General features: G+C 46.0%; 63 non-coding genes across 63 annotated transcripts in view; all 63 read right to left on the reverse strand.

The window, feature by feature from the left end:
* Positions 1–48: 48 nt before the first annotated feature.
* Positions 49–138, reverse strand: trnar-ucu (transfer RNA arginine (anticodon UCU)). Its single transcript is given in 2 exon segments — positions 49–84; positions 102–138. It is a non-coding gene; the product is annotated as a tRNA-Arg (tRNA).
* A 190-nt stretch (positions 139–328) lies between these two features.
* trnat-cgu (transfer RNA threonine (anticodon CGU)) lies at positions 329–402 on the reverse strand. Its single transcript has one exon. It is a non-coding gene; the product is annotated as a tRNA-Thr (tRNA).
* A 171-nt stretch (positions 403–573) lies between these two features.
* trnat-agu (transfer RNA threonine (anticodon AGU)) lies at positions 574–647 on the reverse strand. Its single transcript has one exon. It is a non-coding gene; the product is annotated as a tRNA-Thr (tRNA).
* Positions 648–1,229: 582 nt separating this feature from the next.
* On the reverse strand, positions 1,230–1,319 carry trnar-ucu (transfer RNA arginine (anticodon UCU)). The gene is given in 2 exon segments: positions 1,230–1,265; positions 1,283–1,319. It is a non-coding gene; the product is annotated as a tRNA-Arg (tRNA).
* Positions 1,320–1,509: 190 nt separating this feature from the next.
* Positions 1,510–1,583, reverse strand: trnat-cgu (transfer RNA threonine (anticodon CGU)). Its single transcript has one exon. It is a non-coding gene; the product is annotated as a tRNA-Thr (tRNA).
* A 171-nt stretch (positions 1,584–1,754) lies between these two features.
* trnat-agu (transfer RNA threonine (anticodon AGU)) lies at positions 1,755–1,828 on the reverse strand. The gene has a single exon. It is a non-coding gene; the product is annotated as a tRNA-Thr (tRNA).
* A 582-nt stretch (positions 1,829–2,410) lies between these two features.
* On the reverse strand, positions 2,411–2,500 carry trnar-ucu (transfer RNA arginine (anticodon UCU)). The gene is given in 2 exon segments: positions 2,411–2,446; positions 2,464–2,500. It is a non-coding gene; the product is annotated as a tRNA-Arg (tRNA).
* Positions 2,501–2,690: 190 nt separating this feature from the next.
* On the reverse strand, positions 2,691–2,764 carry trnat-cgu (transfer RNA threonine (anticodon CGU)). Its single transcript has one exon. It is a non-coding gene; the product is annotated as a tRNA-Thr (tRNA).
* A 171-nt stretch (positions 2,765–2,935) lies between these two features.
* On the reverse strand, positions 2,936–3,009 carry trnat-agu (transfer RNA threonine (anticodon AGU)). The gene has a single exon. It is a non-coding gene; the product is annotated as a tRNA-Thr (tRNA).
* Positions 3,010–3,591: 582 nt separating this feature from the next.
* trnar-ucu (transfer RNA arginine (anticodon UCU)) lies at positions 3,592–3,681 on the reverse strand. The gene is given in 2 exon segments: positions 3,592–3,627; positions 3,645–3,681. It is a non-coding gene; the product is annotated as a tRNA-Arg (tRNA).
* A 190-nt stretch (positions 3,682–3,871) lies between these two features.
* Positions 3,872–3,945, reverse strand: trnat-ugu (transfer RNA threonine (anticodon UGU)). The gene has a single exon. It is a non-coding gene; the product is annotated as a tRNA-Thr (tRNA).
* A 171-nt stretch (positions 3,946–4,116) lies between these two features.
* On the reverse strand, positions 4,117–4,190 carry trnat-agu (transfer RNA threonine (anticodon AGU)). The gene has a single exon. It is a non-coding gene; the product is annotated as a tRNA-Thr (tRNA).
* Positions 4,191–4,772: 582 nt separating this feature from the next.
* trnar-ucu (transfer RNA arginine (anticodon UCU)) lies at positions 4,773–4,862 on the reverse strand. The gene is given in 2 exon segments: positions 4,773–4,808; positions 4,826–4,862. It is a non-coding gene; the product is annotated as a tRNA-Arg (tRNA).
* Positions 4,863–5,052: 190 nt separating this feature from the next.
* On the reverse strand, positions 5,053–5,126 carry trnat-cgu (transfer RNA threonine (anticodon CGU)). Its single transcript has one exon. It is a non-coding gene; the product is annotated as a tRNA-Thr (tRNA).
* A 171-nt stretch (positions 5,127–5,297) lies between these two features.
* trnat-agu (transfer RNA threonine (anticodon AGU)) lies at positions 5,298–5,371 on the reverse strand. The gene has a single exon. It is a non-coding gene; the product is annotated as a tRNA-Thr (tRNA).
* Positions 5,372–5,953: 582 nt separating this feature from the next.
* On the reverse strand, positions 5,954–6,043 carry trnar-ucu (transfer RNA arginine (anticodon UCU)). Its single transcript is given in 2 exon segments — positions 5,954–5,989; positions 6,007–6,043. It is a non-coding gene; the product is annotated as a tRNA-Arg (tRNA).
* A 190-nt stretch (positions 6,044–6,233) lies between these two features.
* Positions 6,234–6,307, reverse strand: trnat-cgu (transfer RNA threonine (anticodon CGU)). The gene has a single exon. It is a non-coding gene; the product is annotated as a tRNA-Thr (tRNA).
* Positions 6,308–6,478: 171 nt separating this feature from the next.
* Positions 6,479–6,552, reverse strand: trnat-agu (transfer RNA threonine (anticodon AGU)). The gene has a single exon. It is a non-coding gene; the product is annotated as a tRNA-Thr (tRNA).
* A 582-nt stretch (positions 6,553–7,134) lies between these two features.
* trnar-ucu (transfer RNA arginine (anticodon UCU)) lies at positions 7,135–7,224 on the reverse strand. Its single transcript is given in 2 exon segments — positions 7,135–7,170; positions 7,188–7,224. It is a non-coding gene; the product is annotated as a tRNA-Arg (tRNA).
* A 190-nt stretch (positions 7,225–7,414) lies between these two features.
* On the reverse strand, positions 7,415–7,488 carry trnat-cgu (transfer RNA threonine (anticodon CGU)). Its single transcript has one exon. It is a non-coding gene; the product is annotated as a tRNA-Thr (tRNA).
* A 171-nt stretch (positions 7,489–7,659) lies between these two features.
* Positions 7,660–7,733, reverse strand: trnat-agu (transfer RNA threonine (anticodon AGU)). Its single transcript has one exon. It is a non-coding gene; the product is annotated as a tRNA-Thr (tRNA).
* Positions 7,734–8,315: 582 nt separating this feature from the next.
* trnar-ucu (transfer RNA arginine (anticodon UCU)) lies at positions 8,316–8,405 on the reverse strand. Its single transcript is given in 2 exon segments — positions 8,316–8,351; positions 8,369–8,405. It is a non-coding gene; the product is annotated as a tRNA-Arg (tRNA).
* Positions 8,406–8,595: 190 nt separating this feature from the next.
* Positions 8,596–8,669, reverse strand: trnat-cgu (transfer RNA threonine (anticodon CGU)). Its single transcript has one exon. It is a non-coding gene; the product is annotated as a tRNA-Thr (tRNA).
* Positions 8,670–8,840: 171 nt separating this feature from the next.
* On the reverse strand, positions 8,841–8,914 carry trnat-agu (transfer RNA threonine (anticodon AGU)). The gene has a single exon. It is a non-coding gene; the product is annotated as a tRNA-Thr (tRNA).
* An 862-nt stretch (positions 8,915–9,776) lies between these two features.
* On the reverse strand, positions 9,777–9,850 carry trnat-cgu (transfer RNA threonine (anticodon CGU)). Its single transcript has one exon. It is a non-coding gene; the product is annotated as a tRNA-Thr (tRNA).
* A 171-nt stretch (positions 9,851–10,021) lies between these two features.
* Positions 10,022–10,095, reverse strand: trnat-agu (transfer RNA threonine (anticodon AGU)). Its single transcript has one exon. It is a non-coding gene; the product is annotated as a tRNA-Thr (tRNA).
* Positions 10,096–10,677: 582 nt separating this feature from the next.
* On the reverse strand, positions 10,678–10,767 carry trnar-ucu (transfer RNA arginine (anticodon UCU)). Its single transcript is given in 2 exon segments — positions 10,678–10,713; positions 10,731–10,767. It is a non-coding gene; the product is annotated as a tRNA-Arg (tRNA).
* Positions 10,768–10,957: 190 nt separating this feature from the next.
* Positions 10,958–11,031, reverse strand: trnat-cgu (transfer RNA threonine (anticodon CGU)). The gene has a single exon. It is a non-coding gene; the product is annotated as a tRNA-Thr (tRNA).
* Positions 11,032–11,202: 171 nt separating this feature from the next.
* trnat-agu (transfer RNA threonine (anticodon AGU)) lies at positions 11,203–11,276 on the reverse strand. Its single transcript has one exon. It is a non-coding gene; the product is annotated as a tRNA-Thr (tRNA).
* A 582-nt stretch (positions 11,277–11,858) lies between these two features.
* On the reverse strand, positions 11,859–11,948 carry trnar-ucu (transfer RNA arginine (anticodon UCU)). Its single transcript is given in 2 exon segments — positions 11,859–11,894; positions 11,912–11,948. It is a non-coding gene; the product is annotated as a tRNA-Arg (tRNA).
* A 190-nt stretch (positions 11,949–12,138) lies between these two features.
* On the reverse strand, positions 12,139–12,212 carry trnat-cgu (transfer RNA threonine (anticodon CGU)). The gene has a single exon. It is a non-coding gene; the product is annotated as a tRNA-Thr (tRNA).
* Positions 12,213–12,383: 171 nt separating this feature from the next.
* Positions 12,384–12,457, reverse strand: trnat-agu (transfer RNA threonine (anticodon AGU)). The gene has a single exon. It is a non-coding gene; the product is annotated as a tRNA-Thr (tRNA).
* Positions 12,458–13,039: 582 nt separating this feature from the next.
* Positions 13,040–13,129, reverse strand: trnar-ucu (transfer RNA arginine (anticodon UCU)). Its single transcript is given in 2 exon segments — positions 13,040–13,075; positions 13,093–13,129. It is a non-coding gene; the product is annotated as a tRNA-Arg (tRNA).
* A 190-nt stretch (positions 13,130–13,319) lies between these two features.
* On the reverse strand, positions 13,320–13,393 carry trnat-cgu (transfer RNA threonine (anticodon CGU)). Its single transcript has one exon. It is a non-coding gene; the product is annotated as a tRNA-Thr (tRNA).
* A 171-nt stretch (positions 13,394–13,564) lies between these two features.
* Positions 13,565–13,638, reverse strand: trnat-agu (transfer RNA threonine (anticodon AGU)). The gene has a single exon. It is a non-coding gene; the product is annotated as a tRNA-Thr (tRNA).
* Positions 13,639–14,221: 583 nt separating this feature from the next.
* Positions 14,222–14,311, reverse strand: trnar-ucu (transfer RNA arginine (anticodon UCU)). The gene is given in 2 exon segments: positions 14,222–14,257; positions 14,275–14,311. It is a non-coding gene; the product is annotated as a tRNA-Arg (tRNA).
* A 190-nt stretch (positions 14,312–14,501) lies between these two features.
* trnat-cgu (transfer RNA threonine (anticodon CGU)) lies at positions 14,502–14,575 on the reverse strand. Its single transcript has one exon. It is a non-coding gene; the product is annotated as a tRNA-Thr (tRNA).
* A 171-nt stretch (positions 14,576–14,746) lies between these two features.
* On the reverse strand, positions 14,747–14,820 carry trnat-agu (transfer RNA threonine (anticodon AGU)). The gene has a single exon. It is a non-coding gene; the product is annotated as a tRNA-Thr (tRNA).
* A 582-nt stretch (positions 14,821–15,402) lies between these two features.
* trnar-ucu (transfer RNA arginine (anticodon UCU)) lies at positions 15,403–15,492 on the reverse strand. Its single transcript is given in 2 exon segments — positions 15,403–15,438; positions 15,456–15,492. It is a non-coding gene; the product is annotated as a tRNA-Arg (tRNA).
* Positions 15,493–15,682: 190 nt separating this feature from the next.
* Positions 15,683–15,756, reverse strand: trnat-cgu (transfer RNA threonine (anticodon CGU)). The gene has a single exon. It is a non-coding gene; the product is annotated as a tRNA-Thr (tRNA).
* A 171-nt stretch (positions 15,757–15,927) lies between these two features.
* Positions 15,928–16,001, reverse strand: trnat-agu (transfer RNA threonine (anticodon AGU)). The gene has a single exon. It is a non-coding gene; the product is annotated as a tRNA-Thr (tRNA).
* Positions 16,002–16,580: 579 nt separating this feature from the next.
* Positions 16,581–16,670, reverse strand: trnar-ucu (transfer RNA arginine (anticodon UCU)). The gene is given in 2 exon segments: positions 16,581–16,616; positions 16,634–16,670. It is a non-coding gene; the product is annotated as a tRNA-Arg (tRNA).
* A 190-nt stretch (positions 16,671–16,860) lies between these two features.
* trnat-cgu (transfer RNA threonine (anticodon CGU)) lies at positions 16,861–16,934 on the reverse strand. Its single transcript has one exon. It is a non-coding gene; the product is annotated as a tRNA-Thr (tRNA).
* Positions 16,935–17,105: 171 nt separating this feature from the next.
* On the reverse strand, positions 17,106–17,179 carry trnat-agu (transfer RNA threonine (anticodon AGU)). The gene has a single exon. It is a non-coding gene; the product is annotated as a tRNA-Thr (tRNA).
* A 582-nt stretch (positions 17,180–17,761) lies between these two features.
* On the reverse strand, positions 17,762–17,851 carry trnar-ucu (transfer RNA arginine (anticodon UCU)). Its single transcript is given in 2 exon segments — positions 17,762–17,797; positions 17,815–17,851. It is a non-coding gene; the product is annotated as a tRNA-Arg (tRNA).
* A 190-nt stretch (positions 17,852–18,041) lies between these two features.
* On the reverse strand, positions 18,042–18,115 carry trnat-cgu (transfer RNA threonine (anticodon CGU)). The gene has a single exon. It is a non-coding gene; the product is annotated as a tRNA-Thr (tRNA).
* Positions 18,116–18,286: 171 nt separating this feature from the next.
* On the reverse strand, positions 18,287–18,360 carry trnat-agu (transfer RNA threonine (anticodon AGU)). Its single transcript has one exon. It is a non-coding gene; the product is annotated as a tRNA-Thr (tRNA).
* A 582-nt stretch (positions 18,361–18,942) lies between these two features.
* Positions 18,943–19,032, reverse strand: trnar-ucu (transfer RNA arginine (anticodon UCU)). The gene is given in 2 exon segments: positions 18,943–18,978; positions 18,996–19,032. It is a non-coding gene; the product is annotated as a tRNA-Arg (tRNA).
* Positions 19,033–19,222: 190 nt separating this feature from the next.
* Positions 19,223–19,296, reverse strand: trnat-cgu (transfer RNA threonine (anticodon CGU)). Its single transcript has one exon. It is a non-coding gene; the product is annotated as a tRNA-Thr (tRNA).
* A 171-nt stretch (positions 19,297–19,467) lies between these two features.
* trnat-agu (transfer RNA threonine (anticodon AGU)) lies at positions 19,468–19,541 on the reverse strand. Its single transcript has one exon. It is a non-coding gene; the product is annotated as a tRNA-Thr (tRNA).
* A 582-nt stretch (positions 19,542–20,123) lies between these two features.
* Positions 20,124–20,213, reverse strand: trnar-ucu (transfer RNA arginine (anticodon UCU)). Its single transcript is given in 2 exon segments — positions 20,124–20,159; positions 20,177–20,213. It is a non-coding gene; the product is annotated as a tRNA-Arg (tRNA).
* Positions 20,214–20,403: 190 nt separating this feature from the next.
* On the reverse strand, positions 20,404–20,477 carry trnat-cgu (transfer RNA threonine (anticodon CGU)). The gene has a single exon. It is a non-coding gene; the product is annotated as a tRNA-Thr (tRNA).
* Positions 20,478–20,648: 171 nt separating this feature from the next.
* On the reverse strand, positions 20,649–20,722 carry trnat-agu (transfer RNA threonine (anticodon AGU)). The gene has a single exon. It is a non-coding gene; the product is annotated as a tRNA-Thr (tRNA).
* Positions 20,723–21,304: 582 nt separating this feature from the next.
* On the reverse strand, positions 21,305–21,394 carry trnar-ucu (transfer RNA arginine (anticodon UCU)). The gene is given in 2 exon segments: positions 21,305–21,340; positions 21,358–21,394. It is a non-coding gene; the product is annotated as a tRNA-Arg (tRNA).
* Positions 21,395–21,584: 190 nt separating this feature from the next.
* On the reverse strand, positions 21,585–21,658 carry trnat-cgu (transfer RNA threonine (anticodon CGU)). The gene has a single exon. It is a non-coding gene; the product is annotated as a tRNA-Thr (tRNA).
* Positions 21,659–21,829: 171 nt separating this feature from the next.
* Positions 21,830–21,903, reverse strand: trnat-agu (transfer RNA threonine (anticodon AGU)). The gene has a single exon. It is a non-coding gene; the product is annotated as a tRNA-Thr (tRNA).
* Positions 21,904–22,485: 582 nt separating this feature from the next.
* trnar-ucu (transfer RNA arginine (anticodon UCU)) lies at positions 22,486–22,575 on the reverse strand. The gene is given in 2 exon segments: positions 22,486–22,521; positions 22,539–22,575. It is a non-coding gene; the product is annotated as a tRNA-Arg (tRNA).
* Positions 22,576–22,765: 190 nt separating this feature from the next.
* Positions 22,766–22,839, reverse strand: trnat-cgu (transfer RNA threonine (anticodon CGU)). The gene has a single exon. It is a non-coding gene; the product is annotated as a tRNA-Thr (tRNA).
* A 171-nt stretch (positions 22,840–23,010) lies between these two features.
* On the reverse strand, positions 23,011–23,084 carry trnat-agu (transfer RNA threonine (anticodon AGU)). Its single transcript has one exon. It is a non-coding gene; the product is annotated as a tRNA-Thr (tRNA).
* A 582-nt stretch (positions 23,085–23,666) lies between these two features.
* trnar-ucu (transfer RNA arginine (anticodon UCU)) lies at positions 23,667–23,756 on the reverse strand. Its single transcript is given in 2 exon segments — positions 23,667–23,702; positions 23,720–23,756. It is a non-coding gene; the product is annotated as a tRNA-Arg (tRNA).
* A 190-nt stretch (positions 23,757–23,946) lies between these two features.
* On the reverse strand, positions 23,947–24,020 carry trnat-cgu (transfer RNA threonine (anticodon CGU)). The gene has a single exon. It is a non-coding gene; the product is annotated as a tRNA-Thr (tRNA).
* Positions 24,021–24,191: 171 nt separating this feature from the next.
* trnat-agu (transfer RNA threonine (anticodon AGU)) lies at positions 24,192–24,265 on the reverse strand. The gene has a single exon. It is a non-coding gene; the product is annotated as a tRNA-Thr (tRNA).
* Positions 24,266–24,882: 617 nt separating this feature from the next.
* trnar-ucu (transfer RNA arginine (anticodon UCU)) overlaps positions 24,883–24,934 on the reverse strand; it is a 90-nt gene continuing 38 nt past the window's right edge. Inside the window, exon 2 of the tRNA in view lies at positions 24,883–24,918. This is a non-coding gene — a tRNA (tRNA-Arg). The remainder of the gene's footprint in view (positions 24,919–24,934) is intronic.

Below are 24,934 nucleotides of genomic sequence, written 5' to 3' on the forward strand. Positions count from 1 at the left end.
CTGCGGGAAACACTGTGCAGTATATAGAAAACAAAACATCAACATTTACGACTCTGGTTGGACTCGAACCCACAACCTTTGAATGGCCTCATTTCACAATCTAGAAGTCCAATGCGCTATCCATTGCGCCACAGAGCCTGGCTGGTTGCATGTATTGGCCATGTGATGGTTTTTCTTCTGGGCATTTGAACGTCCAACAGTGTGAAGCTTTTTAAACTTTGTGGGCAGAAAAGACAGGTCCTCGAGCCTCTGCACAATTGAAACATGATTCAAAATGCTGATGCCCTCTGTCCAAGAAAGATTCCAGTGAGCAAAGGTATCAGTGGAGAGGCACCGCTGGGATTCGAACCCAGGATCTCCTGTTTACGAGACAGGCGCTTTGACCAGCTAAGCCACGGCTCCTGGCTGCCACTGCGCTTGAGCTTTGGACACTGTCCTCCGACAACAGCTGAGGGATGGTATGAAAATGGAAAAATCTGCAAAGAAAACCTCGGTTTCACCGTTTTTGGTCAATTCTGGGAAAATCACATGCTCGCTAAGGTGCACAGACTTGAGCCACATGAGTTTCGCCAAAGGCACCACTGGGATTCAAACCCAGGATCTCCTGTTTACTAGACAGGTGCTTTAACCAACTAAGCCACGGCGCCAAGCCCTGTGTGAGGAACCTGGAAGGGTGACCCAGGAAACCTTTAGCAAAGACCATTTAGGCTACGGAAAGAAAAACAAAGTATGGCACTTCTCTGTTGTGGTGGCCGGTCCATGTGTGCAAGTGCCAAGAAGTTTCGGAAGGCAAATGTGGTAGTAAACCACAGAGAACAATTTGAATGGCCTCATACCCGTTAGCATCGACGTCTCTACCCCAGCACGTGGAGAAAATGGAAAACTAGCCAAATGTATCACCCTTTTGACCCAACCCTACATAGATAGAGGGATATCATGGAAGCTAGCAGGTCTGACCCTTCCATGTTATGGTCGTTTTCTTGCACTGCATTTTATATAGAAATGTCAATTCAATTTGATGCATATATGAACATATGTGAAGTTCTGCATCTACATGATACAAGCCAGTGACTCAAATACCTCTATGACGGTTCTCGGGTATGATTCCAAGCCTTTTGACTTGATTGACATTATTTATTTGAATACGTTGAAAACAAGAGTCCTCAAAAACTTTCTGTTGCCTGCGGGAAACACTGTGCAGTATATAGAAAACAAAACACCAACATTTACGACTCTGGTGGGACTCGAACCAACAACCTTCGAATGGCCTCATTTCACAATCTAGAAGTCCAATGCGCTATCCATTGCGCTACAGAGCCTGGCAGGTTGCATGTATTGGCCACGTGATGGTTTTTCTTCTGGGCATTTGAACGTCCAGCAGTGTGAAGCTTTTTAAACTTTGTGGGCAGAAAAGACAGGTCCTCGAGCCTCTGCACAATTGAAACATGATTCAAAATGCTGATGCCCTCTGTCCAAGAAAGATTCCAGTGAGCAAAGGTATCAGTGGAGAGGCACCGCTGGGATTCGAACCCAGGATCTCCTGTTTACGAGACAGGCGCTTTGACCAGCTAAGCCACGGCGCCTGGCTGCCACTGCGCTTGAGCTTTGGACACTGTCCTCCGACAACAGCTGAGGGATGGTATGAAAATGGAAAAATCTGCAAAGAAAACCTCGGTTTCACCGTTTTTGGTCAATTCTGGGAAAATCACATGCTCGCTAAGGTGCACAGACTTGAGCCACATGAGTTTCGCCAAAGGCACCGCTGGGATTCGAACCCAGGATCTCCTGTTTACTAGACAGGCGCTTTAACCAACTAAGCCACGGCGCCAAGCCCTGTGTGAGGAACCTGGAAGGGCGACCCAGGAAACCTTTAGCAAAGACCATTTAGGCTACGGAAAGAAAAACAAAGTATGGCACTTCTCTGTTGTGGTGGCCGGTCCATGTGTGCAAGTGCCAAGAAGTTTCCGAAGGCAAATGTGGTAGTAAACCACAGAGAACAATTTGAATGGCCTCATACCCGTTAGCATCGGCGTCTCTACCCCAGCACGTGGAGAAAATGGAAAACTAGCCAAATGTATCACCCTTTTGACCCAACCCTACATAGATAGAGGGATATCATGGAAGCTAGCAGGTCTGACCCTTCCATGTTATGGTCGTTTTCTTGCACTGCATTTTATATAGAAATGTCAATTCAATTTGATGCATATATGAACATATGTGAAGTTCTGCATCTACATGATACAAGCCAGTGACTCAAATACCTCTATGACGGTTCTCGGGTATGATTCCAAGCCTTTTGACTTGATTGACATTATTTTTTTGAATACGTTGAAAACAAGAGTCCTCAAAAACTTTCTGTTGCCTGCGGGAAACACTGTGCAGTATATAGAAAACAAAACACCAACATTTACGACTCTGGTGGGATTGGAACCCACAACCTTTGAATGGCCTCATTTCACAATCTAGAAGTCCAATGCGCTATCCATTGCGCCACAGAGCCTGGCTGGTGGCATGTATTGGCCACGTGATGGTTTTTCTTCTGGGCATTTGAACGTCCAGCAGTGTGAAGCTTTTTAAACTTTGTGGGCAGAAAAGACAGGTCCTCGAGCCTCTGCACAATTGAAACATGATTCAAAATGCTGATGCCCTCTGTCCAAGAAAGATTCCAGTGAGCAAAGGTATCAGTGGAGAGGCACCGCTGGGATTCGAACCCAGGATCTCCTGTTTACGAGACAGGCGCTTTGACCAGCTAAGCCACGGCGCCTGGCTGCCACTGCGCTTTAGCTTTGGACACTGTCCTCCGACAACAGCTGAGGGATGGTATGAAAATGGAAAAATCTGCAAAGAAAAACTCGGTTTCACCGTTTTTGGTCAATTCTGGGAAAATCACATGCTCGCTAAGGTGCACAGACTTTAGCCACATGAGTTTCGCCAAAGGCACCGCTGGGATTCGAACCCAGGATCTCCTGTTTACTAGACAGGCGCTTTAACCAACTAAGCCACGGCGCCAAGCCCTGTGCGGGGAACCTGGAAGGGTGACCTAGGAAACCTTTAGCAACAACCATTTAGGCTACGGAAAGAAAAACAAAGTATGGCACTTCTCTGTTGTGGTGGCCGGTCCTTGTGTGCAAGTGCCAAGAAGTTTCCGTAAGCAAATGTGGTAGTAAACCACAGAGAACAATTTTAATGGCCTCATACCCGTTAGCATCGACGTCTCTACCCCAGCACGTGGAGAAAATGGAAAACTAGCCAAATGTATCACCCTTTTGACCCAACCCTACATAGATAGAGGGATATCATGGAAGCTAGCAGGTCTGACCCTTCCATGTTATGGTCGTTTTCTTGCACTGCATTTTATATAGAAATGTCAATTCAATTTGATGCATATATGAACATATGTGAAGTTCTGCATCTACATGATACAAGCCAGTGACTCAAATACCTCTATGACGGTTCTCGGGTATGATTCCAAGCCTTTTGACTTGATTGACATTATTTATTTGAATACGTTGAAAACAAGAGTCCTCAAAAACTTTCTGTTGCCTGCGGGAAACACTGTGCAGTATATAGAAAACAAAACACCAACATTTACGACTCTGGTGGGACTCGAACCCACAACCTTTGAATGGCCTCATTTCACAATCTAGAAGTCCAATGTGCTATCCATTGCGCCACAGAGCCTGGCTGGTTGCATGTATTGGCCACGTGATGGTTTTTCTTCTGGGCATTTGAACGTCCAGCAGTGTGAAGCTTTTTAAACTTTGTGGGCAGAAAAGACAGGTCCTTGAGCCTCTGCACAATTGAAACATGATTCAAAATGCTGATGCCCTCTGTCCAAGAAAGATTCCAGTGAGCAAAGGTATCAGTGGAGAGGCACCGCTGGGATTCGAACCCAGGATCTCCTGTTTACAAGACAGGCGCTTTGACCAGCTAAGCCACGGCGCCTGGCTGCCACTGCGCTTGAGCTTTGGACACTGTCCTCCGACAACAGCTGAGGGATGGTATGAAAATTGAAAAATCTGCAAAGAAAACCTCGGTTTCACCGTTTTTGGTCAATTCTGGGAAAATCACATGCTCGCTAAGGTGCACAGACTTGAGCCACATGAGTTTCGCCAAAGGCACCACTGGGATTCGAACCCAGGATCTCCTGTTTACTAGACAGGCGCTTTAACCAACTGAGCCACGGCGCCAAGCCCTGTGTGAGGAACCTGGAAGGGCGACCCAGGAAACCTTTAGCAAAGACCATTTAGGCTACGGAAAGAAAAACAAAGTATGGCACTTGTCTGTTGTGGTGGCCGGTCCATGTGTGCAAGTGCCAAGAAGTTTCGGAAGGCAAATGTGGTAGTAAACCACAGAGAACAATTTGAATGGCCTCATACCCGTTAGCATCGACGTCTCTACCCCAGCACGTGGAGAAAATTGAAAACTAGCCAAATGTATCACCCTTTTGACCCAACCCTACATAGATAGAGGGATATCATGGAAGCTAGCAGGTCTGACCCTTCCATGTTATGGTCGTTTTCTTGCACTGCATTTTATATAGAAATGTCAATTCAATTTGATGCATATATGAACATATGTGAAGTTCTGCATCTACATGATACAAGCCAGTGACTCAAATACCTCTATGACGGTTCTCGGGTATGATTCCAAGCCTTTTGACTTGATTGACATTATTTATTTGAATACGTTGAAAACAAGAGTCCTCAAAAACTTTCTGTTGCCTGCGGGAAACACTGTGCAGTATATAGAAAACAAAACACCAACATTTACGACTCTGGTGGGACTCGAACCCACAACCTTTGAATGGCCTCATTTCACAATCTAGAAGTCCAATGCGCTATCCATTGCGCCACAGAGCCTGGCTGGTTGCATGTATTGGCCACGTGATGGTTTTTCTTCTGGGCATTTGAACGTCCAGCAGTGTGAAGCTTTTTAAACTTTGTGGGCAGAAAAGACAGGTCCTTGAGCCTCTGCACAATTGAAACATGATTCAAAATGCTGATGCCCTCTGTCCAAGAAAGATTCCAGTGAGCAAAGGTATCAGTGGAGAGGCACCGCTGGGATTCGAACCCAGGATCTCCTGTTTACGAGACAGGCGCTTTGACCAGCTAAGCCACGGCGCCTGGCTGCCACTGCGCTTGAGCTTTGGACACTGTCCTCCGACAACAGCTGAGGGATGGTATGAAAATTGAAAAATCTGCAAAGAAAACCTCGGTTTCACCGTTTTTGGTCAATTCTGGGAAAATCACATGCTCGCTAAGGTGCACAGACTTGAGCCACATGAGTTTCGCCAAAGGCACCACTGGGATTCGAACCCAGGATCTCCTGTTTACTAGACAGGCGCTTTAACCAACTAAGCCACGGCGCCAAGCCCTGTGTGAGGAACCTGGAAGGTCGACCCAGGAAACCTTTAGCAAAGACCATTTAGGCTACGGAAAGAAAAACAAAGTATGGCACTTCTCTGTTGTGGTGGCCGGTCCATGTGTGCAAGTGCCAAGAAGTTTCGGAAGGCAAATGTGGTAGTAAACCACAGAGAACAATTTGAATGGCCTCATACCCGTTAGCATCGACGTCTCTACCCCAGCACATGGAGAAAATGGAAAACTAGCCAAATGTATCACCCTTTTGACCCAACCCTACATAGATAGAGGGATATCATGGAAGCTAGCAGGTCTGACCCTTCCATGTTATGGTCGTTTTCTTGCACTGCATTTTATATAGAAATGTCAATTCAATTTGATGCATATATGAACATATGTGAAGTTCTGCATCTACATGATACAAGCCAGTGACTCAAATACCTCTATGACGGTTCTCGGGTATGATTCCAAGCCTTTTGACTTGATTGACATTATTTATTTGAATACGTTGAAAACAAGAGTCCTCAAAAACTTTCTGTTGCCTGCGGGAAACACTGTGCAGTATATAGAAAACAAAACACCAACATTTACGACTCTGGTGGGACTCGAAACCACATCCTTTGAATGGCCTCATTTCACAATCTAGAAGTTCAATGCGCTATCCATTGCGCTACAGAGCCTGGCAGGTTGCATGTATTGGCCATGTGATGGTTTTTCTTCTGGGCATTTGAACGTCCAGCAGTGTGAAGCTTTTTAAACTTTGTGGGCAGAAAAGACAGGTCCTCGAGCCTCTGCACAATTGAAACATGATTCAAAATGCTGATGCCCTCTGTCCAAGAAAGATTCCAGTGAGCAAAGGTATCAGTGGAGAGGCACCGCTGGGATTCGAACCCAGGATCTCCTGTTTACGAGACAGGCGCTTTGACCAGCTAAGCCACGGCGCCTGGCTGCCACTGCGCTTGAGCTTTGGACACTGTCCTCCGACAACAGCTGGGGGATGGTATGAAAATGGAAAAATCTGCAAAGAAAACCTCGGTTTCACCGTTTTTGGTCAATTCTGGGAAAATCACATGCTCGCTAAGGTGCACAGACTTGAGCCACATGAGTTTCGCCAAAGGCACCACTGGGATTCGAACCCAGGATCTCCTGTTTACTAGACAGGCGCTTTAACCAACTAAGCCACAGCGCCAAGCCCTGTGTGAGGAACCTGGAAGGGCGACCCAGGAAACCTTTAGCAAAGACCATTTAGGCTACGGAAAGAAAAACAAAGTATGGCACTTCTCTGTTGTGGTGGCCGGTCCATGTGTGCAAGTGCCAAGAAGTTTCGGAAGGCAAATGTGGTAGTAAACCACAGAGAACAATTTGAATGGCCTCATACCCGTTAGCATCGACGTCTCTACCCCAGCACGTGGAGAAAATGGAAAACTAGCCAAATGTATCACCCTTTTGACCCAACCCTACATAGATAGAGGGATATCATGGAAGCTAGCAGGTCTGACCCTTCCATGTTATGGTCGTTTTCTTGCACTGCATTTTATATAGAAATGTCAATTCAATTTGATGCATATATGAACATATGTGAAGTTCTGCATCTACATGATACAAGCCAGTGACTCAAATACCTCTATGACGGTTCTCGGGTATGATTCCAAGCCTTTTGACTTGATTGACATTATTTATTTGAATACGTTGAAAACAAGAGTCCTCAAAAACTTTCTGTTGCCTGCGGGAAACACTGTGCAGTATATAGAAAACAAAACACCAACATTTACGACTCTGGTGGGACTCGAACCCACAACCTTTGAATGGCCTCATTTCACAATCTAGAAGTCCAATGCGCTATCCATTGCGCCACAGAGCCTGGCTGGTTGGATGTATTGGCCACGTGATGGTTTTTCTTCTGGGCATTTGAACGTCCAGCAGTGTGAAGCTTTTTAAACTTTGTGGGCAGAAAAGACAGGTCCTCGAGCCTCTGCACAATTGAAACATGATTCAAAATGCTGATGCCCTCTGTCCAAGAAAGATTCCAGTGAGCAAAGGTATCAGTGGAGAGGCACCGCTGGGATTCGAACCCAGGATCTCCTGTTTACGAGACAGGCGCTTTGACCAGCTAAGCCACGGCGCCTGGCTGCCACTGCGCTTGAGCTTTGGACACTGTCCTCCGACAACAGCTGAGGGATGGTATGAAAATGGAAAAATCTGCAAAGAAAACCTCGGTTTCACCGTTTTTGGTCAATTCTGGGAAAATCACATGCTCGCTAAGGTGCACAGACTTGAGCCACATGAGTTTCGCCAAAGGCACCGCTGGGATTCGAACCCAGGATCTCCTGTTTACTAGACAGGCGCTTTAACCAACTAAGCCACGGCGCCAAGCCCTGTGTGAGGAATCTGGAAGGGTGACCTAGGAAACCTTTAGCAACGACTATTTAGGCTACGGAAAGAAAAACAAAGTATGGCACTTCTCTGTTGTGGTGGCCGGTCCTTGTGTGCAAGTGCCAAGAAGTTTCCGTAAGCAAATGTGGTAGTAAACCACAGAGAACAATTTGAATGGCCTCATACCCGTTAGCATCGACGTCTCTACCCCAGCACGTGGAGAAAATGGAAAACTAGCCAAATGTATCACCCTTTTGACCCAACCCTACATAGATAGAGGGATATCATGGAAGCTAGCAGGTCTGACCCTTCCATGTTATGGTCGTTTTCTTGCACTGCATTTTATATAGAAATGTCAATTCAATTTGATGCATATATGAACATATGTGAAGTTCTGCATCTACATGATACAAGCCAGTGACTCAAATACCTCTATGACGGTTCTCGGGTATGATTCCAAGCCTTTTGACTTGATTGACATTATTTATTTGAATACGTTGAAAACAAGAGTCCTCAAAAACTTCCTGTTGCCTGCGGGAAACACTGTGCAGTATATAGAAAACAAAACACCAACATTTACGACTCTGGTGGGACTCGAACCCACAACCTTTGAATGGCCTCATTTCACAATCTAGAAGTCCAATACGCTATCCATTGCGCCACAGAGCCTGGCTGGTTGCATGTATTGGCCACGTGATGGTTTTTCTTCTGGGCATTTGAACGTCCAGCAGTGTGAAGCTTTTTAAACTTTGTGGGCAGAAAAGACAGGTCCTCAAGCCTCTGCACAATTGAAACATGATTCAAAATGCTGATGCCCTCTGTCCAAGAAAGATTCCAGTGAGCAAAGGTATCAGTGGAGAGGCACCGCTGGGATTCGAACCCAGGATCTCCTGTTTACGAGACAGGCGCTTTGACCAGCTAAGCCACGGCGCCTGGCTGCCACTGCGCTTGAGCTTTGGACACTGTCCTCCGACAACAGCTGGGGGATGGTATGAAAATGGAAAAATCTGCAAAGAAAACCTCGGTTTCACCGTTTTTGGTCAATTCTGGGAAAATCACATGCTCGCTAAGGTGCACAGACTTGAGCCACATGAGTTTCGCCAAAGGCACCACTGGGATTCGAACCCAGGATCTCCTGTTTACTAGACAGGCGCTTTAACCAACTAAGCCACAGCGCCAAGCCCTGTGTGAGGAACCTGGAAGGGCGACCCAGGAAACCTTTAGCAAAGACCATTTAGGCTACGGAAAGAAAAACAAAGTATGGCACTTCTCTGTTGTGGTGGCCGGTCCATGTGTGCAAGTGCCAAGAAGTTTCCGAAAGCAAATGTGGTAGTAAACCACAGAGAACAATTTGAATGGCCTCATACCCGTTAGCATCGACGTCTCTACCCCAGCACGTGGAGAAAATGGAAAACTAGCCAAATGTATCACCCTTTTGACCCAACCCTACATAGATAGAGGGATATCATGGAAGCTAGCAGGTCTGACCCTTCCATGTTATGGTCGTTTTCTTGCACTGCATTTTATATAGAAATGTCAATTCAATTTGATGCATATATGAACATATGTGAAGTTCTGCATCTACATGATACAAGCCAGTGACTCAAATACCTCTATGACGGTTCTCGGGTATGATTCCAAGCCTTTTGACTTGATTGACATTATTTATTTGAATACGTTGAAAACAAGAGTCCTCAAAAACTTTCTGTTGCCTGCGGGAAACACTGTGCAGTATATAGAAAACAAAACCCCAACATTTACGACTGTGGTGGGACTCGAACCCACAACCTTTGAATGGCCTCATTTCACAATCTAGAAGTCCAATGCGCTATCCATCGCGCCACAGAGCCTGGCCGGTTGCATGTATTGGCCATGTGATGGTTTTTCTTCTGGGCATTTGAACGTCCAGCAGTGTGAAGCTTTTTAAACTTTGTGGGCAGAAAAGACAGGTCCTCGAGCCTCTGCACAATTGAAACATGATTCAAAATGCTGATGCCCTCTGTCCAAGAAAGATTCCAGTGAGCAAAGGTATCAGTGGAGAGGCACCGCTGGGATTCGAACCCAGGATCTCCTGTTTACGAGACAGGCGCTTTGACCAGCTATGCCACGGCGCCTGGCTGCCACTGCGCTTGAGCTTTGGACACTGTCCTCCGACAACAGCTGAGGGATGGTATGAAAATGGAAAAATCTGCAAAGAAAACCTCGGTTTCACCGTTTTTGGTCAATTCTGGGAAAATCACATGCTCGCTAAGGTGCACAGACTTGAGCCACATGAGTTTCGCCAAAGGCACCGCTGGGATTCGAACCCAGGATCTCCTGTTTACTAGACAGGCGCTTTAACCAACTAAGCCACGGCACCAAGCCCTGTGTGAGGAACCTGGAAGGGCGACCCAGGAAACCTTTAGCAAAGACCATTTAGGCTACGGAAAGAAAAACAAAGTATGGCACTTCTCTGTTGTGGTGGCCGGTCCATGTGTGCAAGTGCCAAGAAGTTTCGGAAGGCAAATGTGGTAGTAAACCACAGAGAACAATTTGAATGGCCTCATACCCGTTAGCATCGACGTCTCTACCCCAGCACGTGGAGAAAATGGAAAACTAGCCAAATGTATCACCCTTTTGACCCAACCCTACATAGATAGAGGGATATCATGGAAGCTAGCAGGTCTGACCCTTCAATGTTATGGTCGTTTTCTTGCACTGCATTTTATATAGAAATGTCAATTCAATTTGATGCATATATGAACATATGTGAAGTTCTGCATCTACATGATACAAGCCAGTGACTCAAATACCTCTATGACGGTTCTCGGGTATGATTCCAAGCCTTTTGACTTGATTGACATTATTTATTTGAATACGTTGAAAACAAGAGTCCTCAAAAACTTTCTGTTGCCTGCGGGAAACACTGTGCAGTATATAGAAAACAAAACACCAACATTTACGACTCTGGTGGGACTCGAACCCACAACCTTTGAATGGCCTCATTTCACAATCTAGAAGTCCAATGCGCTATCCATTGCGCCACAGAGCCTGGCTGGTTGCATGTATTGGCCACGTGATGGTTTTTCTTCTGGGCATTTGAACGTCCAGCAGTGTGAAGCTTTTTAAACTTTGTGGGCAGAAAAGACAGGTCCTCGAGCCTCTGCACAATTGAAACATGATTCAAAATGCTGATGCCCTCTGTCCAAGAAAGATTCCAGTGAGCAAAGGTATCAGTGGAGAGGCACCGCTGGGATTCGAACCCAGGATCTCCTGTTTACGAGACAGGCGCTTTGACCAGCTAAGCCACGGCGCCTGGCTGCCACTGCGCTTGAGCTTTGGACACTGTCCTCCGACAACAGCTGAGGGATGGTATGAAAATGGAAAAATCTGCAAAGAAAACCTCGGTTTCACCGTTTTTGGTCAATTCTGGGAAAATCACATGCTCGCTAAGGTGCACAGACTTGAGCCACATGAGTTTCGCCAAAGGCACCGCTGGGATTCGAACCCAGGATCTCCTGTTTACTAGACAGGCGCTTTAACCAACTAAGCCACGGCGCCAAGCCCTGTGTGAGGAATCTGGAAGGGTGACCTAGGAAACCTTTAGCAACGACTATTTAGGCTACGGAAAGAAAAACAAAGTATGGCACTTCTCTGTTGTGGTGGCCGGTCCTTGTGTGCAAGTGCCAAGAAGTTTCCGTAAGCAAATGTGGTAGTAAACCACAGAGAACAATTTGAATGGCCTCATACCCGTTAGCATCGACGTCTCTACCCCAGCACGTGGAGAAAATGGAAAACTAGCCAAATGTATCACCCTTTTGACCCAACCCTACATAGATAGAGGGATATCATGGAAGCTAGCAGGTCTGACCCTTCCATGTTATGGTCGTTTTCTTGCACTGCATTTTATATAGAAATGTCAATTCAATTTGATGCATATATGAACATATGTGAAGTTCTGCATCTACATGATACAAGCCAGTGACTCAAATACCTCTATGACGGTTCTCGGGTATGATTCCAAGCCTTTTGACTTGATTGACATTATTTATTTGAATACGTTGAAAACAAGAGTCCTCAAAAACTTCCTGTTGCCTGCGGGAAACACTGTGCAGTATATAGAAAACAAAACACCAACATTTACGACTCTGGTGGGACTCGAACCCACAACCTTTGAATGGCCTCATTTCACAATCTAGAAGTCCAATGCGCTATCCATTGCGCCACAGAGCCTGGCTGGTTGCATGTATTGGCCACGTGATGGTTTTTCTTCTGGGCATTTGAACGTCCAGCAGTGTGAAGCTTTTTAAACTTTGTGGGCAGAAAAGACAGGTCCTCGAGCCTCTGCACAATTGAAACATGATTCAAAATGCTGATGCCCTCTGTCCAAGAAAGATTCCAGTGAGCAAAGGTATCAGTGGAGAGGCACCGCTGGGATTCGAACCCAGGATCTCCTGTTTACGAGACAGGCGCTTTGACCAGCTAAGCCACGGCGCCTGGCTGCCACTGCGCTTTAGCTTTGGACACTGTCCTCCGACAACAGCTGAGGGATGGTATGAAAATGGAAAAATCTGCAAAGAAAAACACGGTTTCACCGTTTTTGGTCAATTCTGGGAAAATCACATGCTCGCTAAGGTGCACAGACTTTAGCCACATGAGTTTCGCCAAAGGCACCGCTGGGATACGAACTCAGGATCTCCTGTTTACTAGACAGGCGCTTTAACCAACTAAGCCACGGCGCCAAGCCCTGTGTGGGGAACCTGGAAGGGTGACCTAGGAAACCTTTAGCAACGACCATTTAGGCTACGGAAAGAAAAACAAAGTATGGCACTTCTCTGTTGTGGTGGCCGGTCCTTGTGTGCAAGTGCCAAGAAGTTTCCGTAAGCAAATGTGGTAGTAAACCACAGAGAACAATTTGAATGGCCTCATACCCGTTAGCATCGACGTCTCTACCCCAGCACGTGGAGAAAATGGAAAACTAGCCAAATGTATCACCCTTTTGACCCAACACTACATAGATAGAGGGATATCATGGAAGCTAGCAGGTCTGACCCTTCCATGTTATGGTCGTTTTCTTGCACTACATTTTATATAGAAATGTCAATTCAATTTGATGCATATATGAACATATGTGAAGTTCTGCATCTACATGATACAAGCCAGTGACTCAAATACCTCTATGACGGTTCTCGGGTATGATTCCAAGCCTTTTGACTTGATTGACATTATTTATTTGAATACGTTGAAAACAAGAGTCCTCAAAAACTTTCTGTTGCCTGCGGGAAACACTGTGCAGTATATAGAAAACAAAACACCAACATTTACGACTCTGGTGGGACTCAAACCCACAACCTTTGAATGGCCTCATTTCACAATCTAGAAGTCCAATGCGCTATCCATTGCGCCACAGAGCCTGGCTGGTTGCATGTATTGGCCACGTGATGGTTTTTCTTCTGGGCATTTGAACGTCCAGCAGTGTGAAGCTTTTTAAACTTTGTGGGCAGAAAAGACAGGTCCTCGAGCCTCTGCACAATTGAAACATGATTCAAAATGCTGATGCCCTCTGTCCAAGAAAGATTCCAGTGAGCAAAGGTATCAGTGGAGAGGCACCGCTGGGATTCGAACCCAGGATCTCCTGTTTACGAGACAGGCGCTTTGACCAGCTAAGCCACGGCGCCTGGCTGCCACTGCGCTTTAGCTTTGGACACTGTCCTCCGACAACAGCTGAGGGATGGTATGAAAATGGAAAAATCTGCAAAGAAAACCTCGGTTTCACCGTTTTTGGTCAATTCTGGGAAAATCACATGCTCGCTAAGGTGCACAGACTTTAGCCACATGATTTTCGCCAAAGGCACCGCTGGGATTCGAACCCAAGATCTCCTGTTTACTAGACAGGCGCTTTAACCAACTAAGCCACGGCGCCAAGCCCTGTGTGAGGAACCTGGAAGGGCGACCCAGGAAACCTTTAGCAAAGACCATTTAGGCTACGGAAAGAAAAACAAAGTATGGCACTTCTCTGTTGTGGTGGCCGGTCCATGTGTGCAAGTGCCAAGAAGTTTCCGAAGGCAAATGTGGTAGTAAACCACAGAGAACAATTTGAATGGCCTCATACCCGTTAGCATCGACGTCTCTACCCCAGCACGTGGAGAAAATGGAAAACTAGCCAAATGTATCACCCTTTTGACTCAACCCTACATAGATAGAGGGATATCATGGAAGCTAGCAGGTCTGAACCCTTCCATGTTATGGTCGTTTTCTTGCACTACATTTTATATAGAAATGTCAATTCAATTTGATGCATATATGAACATATGTGAAGTTCTGCATCTACATGATACAAGCCAGTGACTCAAATACCTCTATGACGGTTCTCGGGTATGATTCCAAGCCTTTTGACTTGATTGACATTATTTATTTGAATACGTTGAAAACAAGAGTCCTCAAAAACTTTCTGTTGCCTGCGGGAAACACTGTCCAGTATATAGAAAACAAAACACCAACATTTACGACTCTGGTGGGACTCCAACCCACAACCTTTGAATGGCCTCATTTCACAATCTAGAAGTCCAATGCGCTATCCATTGCGCCACAGAGCCTGGCTGGTTGAATGTATTGGCCACGTGATGGTTTTTCTTCTGGGCATTTGAACGTCCAGCAGTGTGAAGCTTTTTAAACTTTGTGGGCAGAAAAGACAGGTCCTCGAGCCTCTGCACAATTGAAACATGATTCAAAATGCTGATGCCCTCAGTCCAAGAAAGATTCCAGTGAGCAAAGGTATAAGTGGAGAGGCACCGCTGGGATTCGAACCCAGGATCTCCTGTTTACGAGACAGGCGCTTTGACCAGCTAAGCCACGGCGCCTGGCTGCCACTGCGCTTGAGCTTTGGACACTGTCCTCCGACAACAGCTGAGGGATGGTATGAAAATGGAAAAATCTGCAAAGAAAACCTCGGTTTCACCGTTTTTGGTCAATTCTGGGAAAATCACATGCTCGCTAAGGTGCACAGACTTGAGCCACATGAGTTTCGGCAAAGGCACCGCTGGGATTCGAACCCAGGATCTCCTGTTCACTAGACAGGCGCTTTAACCAACTAAGCCACGGCGCCAAGCGCTGTGTGAGGAATCTGGAAGGGTGACCTAGGAAACCTTTAGCAACGACCATTTAGGCTACGGAAAGAAAAACAAAGTATGGCACTTCTCTGTTGTGGTGGCCGGTCCTTGTGTGCAAGTGCCAAGAAGTTTCCGTAAGCAAATGTGGTAGTAAACCACAGAGAACAATTTGAATGGCCTCATACCCGTTAGCATCGACGTCTCTACCCCAGCACGTGGAGAAAATGGAAAACTAGCCAAATGTATCACCCTTTTGACCCAACCCTACATAGATAGAGGGATATCATGGAAGCTAGCAGGTCTGACCCTTCCATGTTATGGTCGTTTTCTTGCACTGCATTTTATATAGAAATGTCAATTCAATTTGATGCATATATGAACATATGTGAAGTTCTGCATCTACATGATACAAGCCAGTGACTCAAATACCTCTATGACGGTTCTCGGGTATGATTCCAAGCCTTTTGACTTGATTGACATTATTTATTTGAATACGTTGAAAACAAGAGTCCTCAAAAACTTTCTGTTGCCTGCGGGAAACACTGTGCAGTATATAGAAAACAAAACACCAACATTTACGACTCTGGTGGGACTCGAACCCACAACCTTTGAATGGCCTCATTTCACAATCTAGAAGTCCAATGCGCTATCCATTGCACCACAGAGCCTGGCTGGTTGCATGTATTGGCCACGTGATGTTTTTTCTTCTGGGCATTTGAACGTCCAGCAGTGTGAAGCTTTTTAAACTCTGTGGGCAGGAAAGACAGCGCCTCGAGCCTCTGCACAATTGAAACATGATTCAAAATGCTGATGCCCTCTGTCCAAGAAAGATTCCAGTGAGCAAAGGTATCAGAGGACAGGCACCGCTGGGATTCGAACCCAGGATCTCCTGTTTACGAGACAGGCGCTTTGACCAGCTAAGCCACGGCGCCTGGCTGCCACTGCACTTTAGCTTTGGACACTGTCCTCCGACAACAGCTGAGGGATGGTATGAAAATGGAAAAATCTGCAAAGAAAACCTCGGTTTCACCGTTTTTGGTCAATTCTGGGAAAATCACATGCTCGCTAAGGTGCACAGACTTGAGCCACATGAGTTTCGCCAAAGGCACCGCTGGGATTCGAACCCAGGATCTCCTGTTTACTAGACAGGCGCTTTAACCAACTAAGCCACGGCGCCAAGCCCTGTGTGAGGAGCCTGGAAGGGCGACCCAGGAAACCTTTAGCAAAGACCATTTAGGCTACGGAAAGAAAAACAAAGTATGGCACTTCTCTGTTGTGGTGGCCGGTCCATGTGTGCAAGTGCCAAGAAGTTTCCGAAGGCAAATGTGGTAGTAAACCACAGAGAACAATTTGAATGGCCTCATACCCGTTAGCATCTACGTCTCTACCCCAGCACGTGGAGAAAATGGAAAACTAGCCAAATGTATCACCCTTTTGACCCAACCCTACATAGATAGAGGGATATCATGGAAGCTAGCAGGTCTGACCCTTCCATGTTATGGTCGTTTTCTTGCACTGCATTTTATATAGAAATGTCAATTCAATTTGATGCATATATGAACATATGTGAAGTTCTGCATCTACATGATACAAGCCAGTGACTCAAATACCTCTACGGTTCTCGGGTATGATTCCAAGCCTTTTGACTTGATTGACATTATTTATTTGAATACGTTGAAAACAAGAGTCCTCAAAAACTTTCTGTTGCCTGCGGGAAACACTGTGCAGTATATAGAAAACAAAACACCAACATTTACGACTCTGGGGGGACTCGAACCCACAACCTTTGAATGGCCTCATTTCACAATCTAGAAGTCCAATGCGTTATCCATTGCGCCACAGAGCCTGGCTGGTTGCATGTATTGGCCACGTGATGGTTTTTCTTCTGGGCATTTGAACGTCCAGCAGTGTGAAGCTTTTTAAACTCTGTGGGCAGGAAAGACAGGTCCTCGAGCCTCTGCACAATTGAAACATGATTCAAAATGCTGATGCCCTCTGTCCAAGAAAGATTCCAGTGAGCAAAGGTATCAGAGGACAGGCACCGCTGGGATTCGAACCCAGGATCTCCTGTTTACGAGACATGCGCTTTGACCAGCTAAGCCACGGCGCCTGGCTGCCACTGCGCATTAGCTTTGGACACTGTCCTCCGACAACAGCTGAGGGATGGTATGAAAATGGAAAAATCTGCAAAGAAAACCTCGGTTTCACTGTTTTTGGTCAATTCTGGGAAAATCACATGCTCGCTAAGGTGCACAGACTTGAGCCACATGAGTTTCGCCAAAGGCACCGCTGGGATTCAAACCCAGGATCTCCTGTTTACTAGACAGGCGCTTTAACCAACTAAGCCACGGCGCCAAGCCCTGTGTGAGGAGCCTGGAAGGGCGACCCAGGAAACCTTTAGCAAAGACCATTTAGGCTACGGAAAGAAAAACAAAGTATGGCACTTCTCTGTTGTGGTGGCCTGTCCATGTGTGCAAGTGCCAAGAAGTTTCCGAAGGCAAATGTGGTAGTAAACCACAGAGAACAATTTGAATGGCCTCATACCCGTTAGCATCGACGTCTCTACCCCAGCACGTGGAGAAAATGGAAAACTAGCCAAATGTATCACCCTTTTTACCCAACCCTACATAGATAGAGGGATATCATGGAATCTAGCAGGTCTGACCCTTCCATGTTATGGTCGTTTTCTTGCACTGCATTTTATATAGAAATGTCAATTCAATTTGATGCATATATGAACATATGTGAAGTTCTGCATCTACATGATACAAGCCAGTGACTCAAATACCTCTATGACGGTTCTCGGGTATGATTCCAAGCCTTTTGACTTGATTGACATTATTTATTTGAATACGTTGAAAACAAGAGTCCTCAAAAACTTTCTGTTGCCTGCGGGAAACACTGTGCAGTATATAGAAACCAAAACACCAACATTTACGACTCTGGTGGGACTCGAACCCACAACCTTTGAATGGCCTCATTTCACAATCTAGAAGTCCAATGCGCTATCCATTGCGCCACAGAGCCTGGCTGGTTGCATGTATTGGCCACGTGATGTTTTTTCTTCTGGGCATTTGAACGTCCAGCAGTGTGAAGCTTTTTAAACTCTGTGGGCAGGAAAGACAGGTCCTCGAGCCTCTGCACAATTGAAACATGATTCAAAATGCTGATGCCCTCTGTCCAAGAAAGATTCCAGTGAGCAAAGGTATCAGAGGACAGGCACCGCTGGGATTCGAACCCAGGATCTCCTGTTTACGAGACATGCGCTTTGACCAGCTAAGCCACGGCGCCTGGCTGCCACTGCGCATTAGCTTTGGACACTGTCCTAAGACAACAGCTGAGGGATGGTATGAAAATGGAAAAATCTGCAAAGAAAACCTCGGTTTCACCGTTTTTGGTCAATTCTGGGAAAATCACATGCTCGCTAAGGTGCACAGACTTGAGCCACATGAGTTTCGCCAAAGGCACCGCTGGGATTCGAACCCAGGATCTCCTGTTTACTAGACAGGCGCTTTAACCAACTAAGCCACGGCGCCAAGCCCTGTGTGAGGAGCCTGGAAGGGCGACCCAGGAAACCTTTAGCAAAGACCATTTAGGCTACGGAAAGAAAAACAAAGTATGGCACTTCTCTGTTGTGGTGGCCGGTCCATGTGTGCAAGTGCCAAGAAGTTTCCGAAGGCAAATGTGGTAGTAAACCACAGAGAACAATTTGAATGGCCTCATACCCGTTAGCATCTACGTCTCTACCCCAGCACGTGGAGAAAATGGAAAACTAGCCAAATGTATCACCCTTTTGACCCAACCCTACATAGATAGAGGGATATCATGGAAGCTAGCAGGTCTGACCCTTCCATGTTATGGTCGTTTTCTTGCACTGCATTTTATATAGAAATGTCAATTCAATTTGATGCATATATGAACATATGTGAAGTTCTGCATCTACATGATACAAGCCAGTGACTCAAATACCTCTATGACGGTTCTCGGGTATGATTCCAAGCCTTTTGACTTGATTGACATTATTTATTTGAATACGTTGAAAACAAGAGTCCTCAAAAACTTTCTGTTGCCTGCGGGAAACACTGTGCAGTATATAGAAAACAAAACACCAACATTTACGACTCTGGTGGGACTCGAACCCCCAACCTTTGAATGGCCTCATTTCACAATCTAGAAGTCCAATGCGCTATCCATTGCGCCACAGAGCCTGGCTGGTTGCATGTATTGGCCACGTGATGGTTTTTCTTCTGGGCATTTGAACGTCCAGCAGTGTGAAGCTTTTTAAACTCTGTGGGCAGGAAAGACAGGTCCTCGAGCCTCTGCACAATTGAAACATGATTCAAAATGCTGATGCCCTCTGTCCAAGAAAGATTCCAGTGAGCAAAGGTATCAGAGGACAGGCACCGCTGGGATTCGAACCCAGGATCTCCTGTTTACGAGACATGCGCTTTGACCAGCTAAGCCACGACGCCTGGCTGCCACTGCGCATTAGCTTTGGACACTGTCCTCCGACAACAGCTGAGGGATGGTATGAAAATGGAAAAATCTGCAAAGAAAACCTCGGTTTCACTGTTTTTGGTCAATTCTGGGAAAATCACATGCTCGCTAAGGTGCACAGACTTGAGCCACATGAGTTTCGCCAAAGGCACCGCTGGGATTCAAACCCAGGATCTCCTGTTTACTAGACAGGCGCTTTAACCAACTAAGCCACGGCGCCAAGCCCTGTGTGAGGAGCCTGGAAGGGCGACCCAGGAAACCTTTAGCAAAGACCATTTAGGCTACGGAAAGAAAAACAAAGTATGGCACTTCTCTGTTGTGGTGGCCGGTCCATGTGTGCAAGTGCCAAGAAGTTTCCGAAGGCAAATGTGGTAGTAAACCACAGAGAACAATTTGAATGGCCTCATACCCGTTAGCATCTACGTCTCTACCCCAGCACGTGGAGAAAATGGAAAACTAGCCAAATGTATCACCCTTTTTACCCAACCCTACATAGATAGAGGGATATCATGGAATCTAGCAGGTCTGACCCTTCCATGTTATGGTCGTTTTCTTGCACTGCATTTTATATAGAAATGTCAATTCAATTTGATGCATATATGAACATATGTGAAGTTCTGCATCTACATGATACAAGCCAGTGACTCAAATACCTCTATGACGGTTCTCGGGTATGATTCCAAGCCTTTTGACTTGATTGACATTATTTATTTGAATACGTTGAAAACAAGAGTCCTCAAAAACTTTCTGTTGCCTGCGGGAAACACTGTGCAGTATATAGAAAACAAAACACCAACATTTACGACTCTGGTGGGACTCGAACCCCCAACCTTTGAATGGCCTCATTTCACAATCTAGAAGTCCAATGCGCTATCCATTGCGCCACAGAGCCTGGCTGGTTGCATGTATTGGCCACGTGATGGTTTTTCTTCTGGGCATTTGAACGTCCAGCAGTGTGAAGCTTTTTAAACTTTGTGGGCAGAAAAGACAGGTCCTCGAGCCTCTGCACAATTGAAACATGATTCAAAATGCTGATGCCCTCTGTCCAAGAAAGATTCCAGTGAGCAAAGGTATCAGTGGAGAGGCACCGCTGGGATTCGAACCCAGGATCTCCTGTTTACGAGACAGGCGCTTTGACCAGCTAAGCCACGGCGCCTGGCTGCCACTGCGCTTTAGCTTTGGACACTGTCCTCCGACAACAGCTGAGGGATGGTATGAAAGTGGAAAAATCTGCAAAGAAAACCTCGGTTTCACCGTTTTTGGTCAATTCTGGGAAAATCACATGCTCGCTAAGGTGCACAGACTTTAGCCACATGAGTTTCGCCAAAGGCACCGCTGGGATTCAAACCCAGGATCTCCTGTTTACTAGACAGGCGCTTTAACCAACTAAGCCACGGCGCCAAGCCCTGTGTGAGGAACCTGGAAGGGTGACCTAGGAAACCTTTAGCAACGGCCATTTAGGCTACGGAAAGAAAAACAAAGTATGGCACTTCTCTGTTGTGGTGGCCGGTCCTTGTGTGCAAGTGCCAAGAAGTTTCCGTAAGCAAATGTGGTAGTAAACCACAGAGAACAATTTGAATGGCCTCATACCCGTTAGCATCGACGTCTCTACCCCAGCACGTGGAGAAAATGGAAAACTATCCAAATGTATCACCCTTTTGACCCAACCCTACATAGATAGAGGGATATCATGGAAGCTAGCAGGTCAGACCCTTCCATGTTATGGTCGTTTTCTTGCACTGCATTTTATATAGAAATGTCAATTCAATTTGATGCATATATGAACATATGTGAAGTTCTGCATCTACATGATACAAGCCAGTGACTCAAATACCTCTATGACGGTTCTCGGGTATGATTCCAAGCCTTTTGACTTGATTGACATTATTTATTTGAATACGTTGAAAACAAGAGTCCTCAAAAACTTTCTGTTGCCTGCGGGAAACACTGTGCAGTATATAGAAAACAAAACACCAACATTTACGACTCTGGTGGGACTCGAACCCACAACCTTTGAATGGCCTCATTACACAATCTAGAAGTCCAACGCGCTATCCATTGCGCCACAGAGCCTGTCTGACTTCCTGTCTGGGCCACGTGATGTTTTTTCTTCTGGGCATTTGAACGTCCAGCAGTGTGAAGATTTTTAAACTCTGTGGGCAGGAAAGACAGGTCCTCGAGCCTCTGCACAATTGAAACATGATTCAAAATGCTGATGCCCTCTGTCCAAGAAAGATTCCAGTGAGCAAAGGTATCAGAGGACAGGCACCGCTGGGATTCAAACCCAGGATCTCCTGTTTACGAGACAGGCGCTTTGACCAGCTAAGCCACCGCGCCTGGCTGCCACTGCGCATTAGCTTTGGACACTGTCCTCCGACAACAGCTGAGGGATGGTATGAAAATTGAAAAATCTGCAAAGAAAACCTCGGTTTCACCGTTTTTGGTCAATTCTGGGAAAATCACATGCTCGCTAAGGTGCACAGACTTGAGCCACATGAGTTTCGCCAAAGGCACCGCTGGGATTCGAACCCAGGATCTCCTGTTTACTAGAGAGGCGCTTTAACCAACTAAGCCACGGCGCCAAGCCCTGTGTGAGGAACCTGGAAGGGCGACCCAGGAAACCTTTAGCAAAGACCATTTAGGCTACGGAAAGAAAAACAAAGTATGGCACTTCTCTGTTGTGGTGGCCGGTCCATGTGTGCAAGTGCCAAGAAGTTTCGGAAGGCAAATGTGGTAGTATACCACAGAGAACAATTTGAATGGCCTCATACCCGTTAGCATCGACGTCTCTACCCCAGCACGTGGAGAAAATGGAAAACTAGCCAAATGTATCACCCTTTTGACCCAACCCTACATAGATAGAGGGATATCATGGAAGCTAGCAGGTCTGACCCTTCCATGTTATGGTCGTTTTCTTGCACTGCATTTTATATAGAAATGTCAATTCAATTTGATGCATATATGAACATATGTGAAGTTCTGCATCTACATGATACAAGCCAGTGACTCAAATACCTCTATGACGGTTCTCGGGTATGATTCCAAGCCTTTTGACTTGATTGACATTATTTATTTGAATACGTTGAAAACAAGAGTCCTCAAAAACTTTCTGTTGCCTGCGGGAAACACTGTGCAGTATATAGAAAACAAAACACCAACATTTACGACTCTGGTGGGACTCGAACCCACAACCTTTGAATGGCCTCATTTCACAATCTAGAAGTCCAATGCGCTATCCATTGCGCCACAGAGCCTGGCTGGTTGCATGTATTGGCCACGTGATGGTTTTTCTTCTGGGCATTTGAACGTCCAGCAGTGTGAAGCTTTTTAAACTTTGTGGGCAGAAAAGACAGGTCCTCGAGCCTCTGCACAATTGAAACATGATTCAAAATGCTGATGCCATCTGTCCAAGAAAGATTCCAGTGAGCAAAGGTATCAGTGGAGAGGCACCGCTGGGATTCGAACCCAGGATCTCCTGTTTACGAGACAGGCGCTTTGACCAGCTAAGCCACGGCGCCTGGCTGCCACTGTGCTTGAGCTTTGGACACTGTCCTCCGACAACAGCTGAGGGATGGTATGAAAATTGAAAAATCTGCAAAGAAAACCTCGGTTTCACCGTTTTTGGTCAATTCTGGGAAAATCACATGCTCGCTAAGGTGCACAGACTTGAGCCACATGAGTTTCGCCAAAGGCACCGCTGGGATTCGAACCCAGGATCTCCTGTTTACTAGAGAGGCGCTTTAACCAACTAAGCCACGGCGCCAAGCCCTGTGTGAGGAACCTGGAAGGGCGACCCAGGAAACCTTTAGCAAAGACCATTTAGGCTACGGAAAGAAAAACAAAGTATGGCACTTCTCTGTTGTGGTGGCCGGTCCATGTGTGCAAGTGCCAAGAAGTTTCGGAAGGCAAATGTGGTAGTATACCACAGAGAACAATTTGAATGGCCTCATACCCGTTAGCATCGACGTCTCTACCCCAGCACGTGGAGAAAATGGAAAACTAGCCAAATGTATCACCCTTTTGACCCAACCCTACATAGATAGAGGGATATCATGGAAGCTAGCAGGTCTGACCCTTCCATGTTATGGTCGTTTTCTTGCACTGCATTTTATATAGAAATGTCAATTCAATTTGATGCATATATGAACATATGTGAAGTTCTGCATCTACATGATACAAGCCAGTGACTCAAATACCTCTATGACGGTTCTCGGGTATGATTCCAAGCCTTTTGACTTGATTGACATTATTTATTTGAATACGTTGAAAACAAGAGTCCTCAAAAACTTTCTGTTGCCTGCGGGAAACACTGTGCAGTATATAGAAAACAAAACACCAACATTTACGACTCTGGTGGGACTCGAACCCACAACCTTTGAATGGCCTCATTTCACAATCTAGAAGTCCAATGCGCTATCCATTGCGCCACAGAGCCTGGCTGGTTGCATGTATTGGCCACGTGATGGTTTTTCTTCTGGGCATTTGAACGTCCAGCAGTGTGAAGCTTTTTAAACTTTGTGGGCAGAAAAGACAGGTCCTCGAGCCTCTGCACAATTGAAACATGATTCAAAATGCTGATGCCATCTGTCCAAGAAAGATTCCAGTGAGCAAAGGTATCAGTGGAGAGGCACCGCTGGGATTCGAACCCAGGATCTCCTGTTTACGAGACAGGCGCTTTGACCAGCTAAGCCACGGCGCCTGGCTGCCACTGTGCTTGAGCTTTGGACACTGTCCTCCGACAACAGCTGAGGGATGGTATGAAAATTGAAAAATCTGCAAAGAAAACCTCGGTTTCACCGTTTTTGGTCAATTCTGGGAAAATCACATGCTCGCTAAGGTGCACAGACTTTAGCCACATGAGTTTCGCAAAAGGCACCGCTGGGATTCGAACCCAGGATCTCCTGTTTACTAGACAGGCGCTTTAACCAACTAAGCCACGGCGCCAAGCCCTGTGTGAGGAACCTGGAAGGGTGACCTAGGAAACCTTTAGCAACGACCATTTAGGCTACGGAAAGAAAAACAAAGTATGGCACTTCTCTGTTGTGGTGGCCGGTCCTTGTGTGCAAGTGCCAAGAAGTTTCCGTAAGCAAATGTGGTAGTAAACCACAGAGAACAATTTGAATGGCCTCATACCCGTTAGCATCGACGTCTCTACCCCAGCACGTGGAGAAAATGGAAAACTAGCCAAATGTCTCACCCTTTTGACCCAACCCTACATATATAAATGCATAAATCCATTTATAAATGCAGTCCATTTACATAGATAGAGGGATATCATGGAAGCTAGCAGGTCAGACCCTTCCATGTTATGGTCGTTTTCTTGCACTGCATTTTATATAGAAATGTCAATTCAATTTGATGCATATATGAACATATGTGAAGTTCTGCATCTACATGATACAAGCCAGTGACTCAAATACCTCTATGACGGTTCTCGGGTATGATTCCAAGCCTTTTGACTTGATTGACATTATTTAATTGACAAACAAGAGTCCTCAAAAACTTTCTGTTGCCTGCGGGAAACACTGTGCAGTATATAGAAAACAAAACACCAACATTTACGACTGTGGTGGGACTCGAACCCACAACCTTTGAATGGCCTCATTTCACAAT

Source organism: Pseudorasbora parva, chromosome 8 (genome assembly GCF_024679245.1).
Source record: "Pseudorasbora parva isolate DD20220531a chromosome 8, ASM2467924v1, whole genome shotgun sequence".
Taxonomy (NCBI): Eukaryota; Metazoa; Chordata; class Actinopteri; order Cypriniformes; family Gobionidae; genus Pseudorasbora; species Pseudorasbora parva.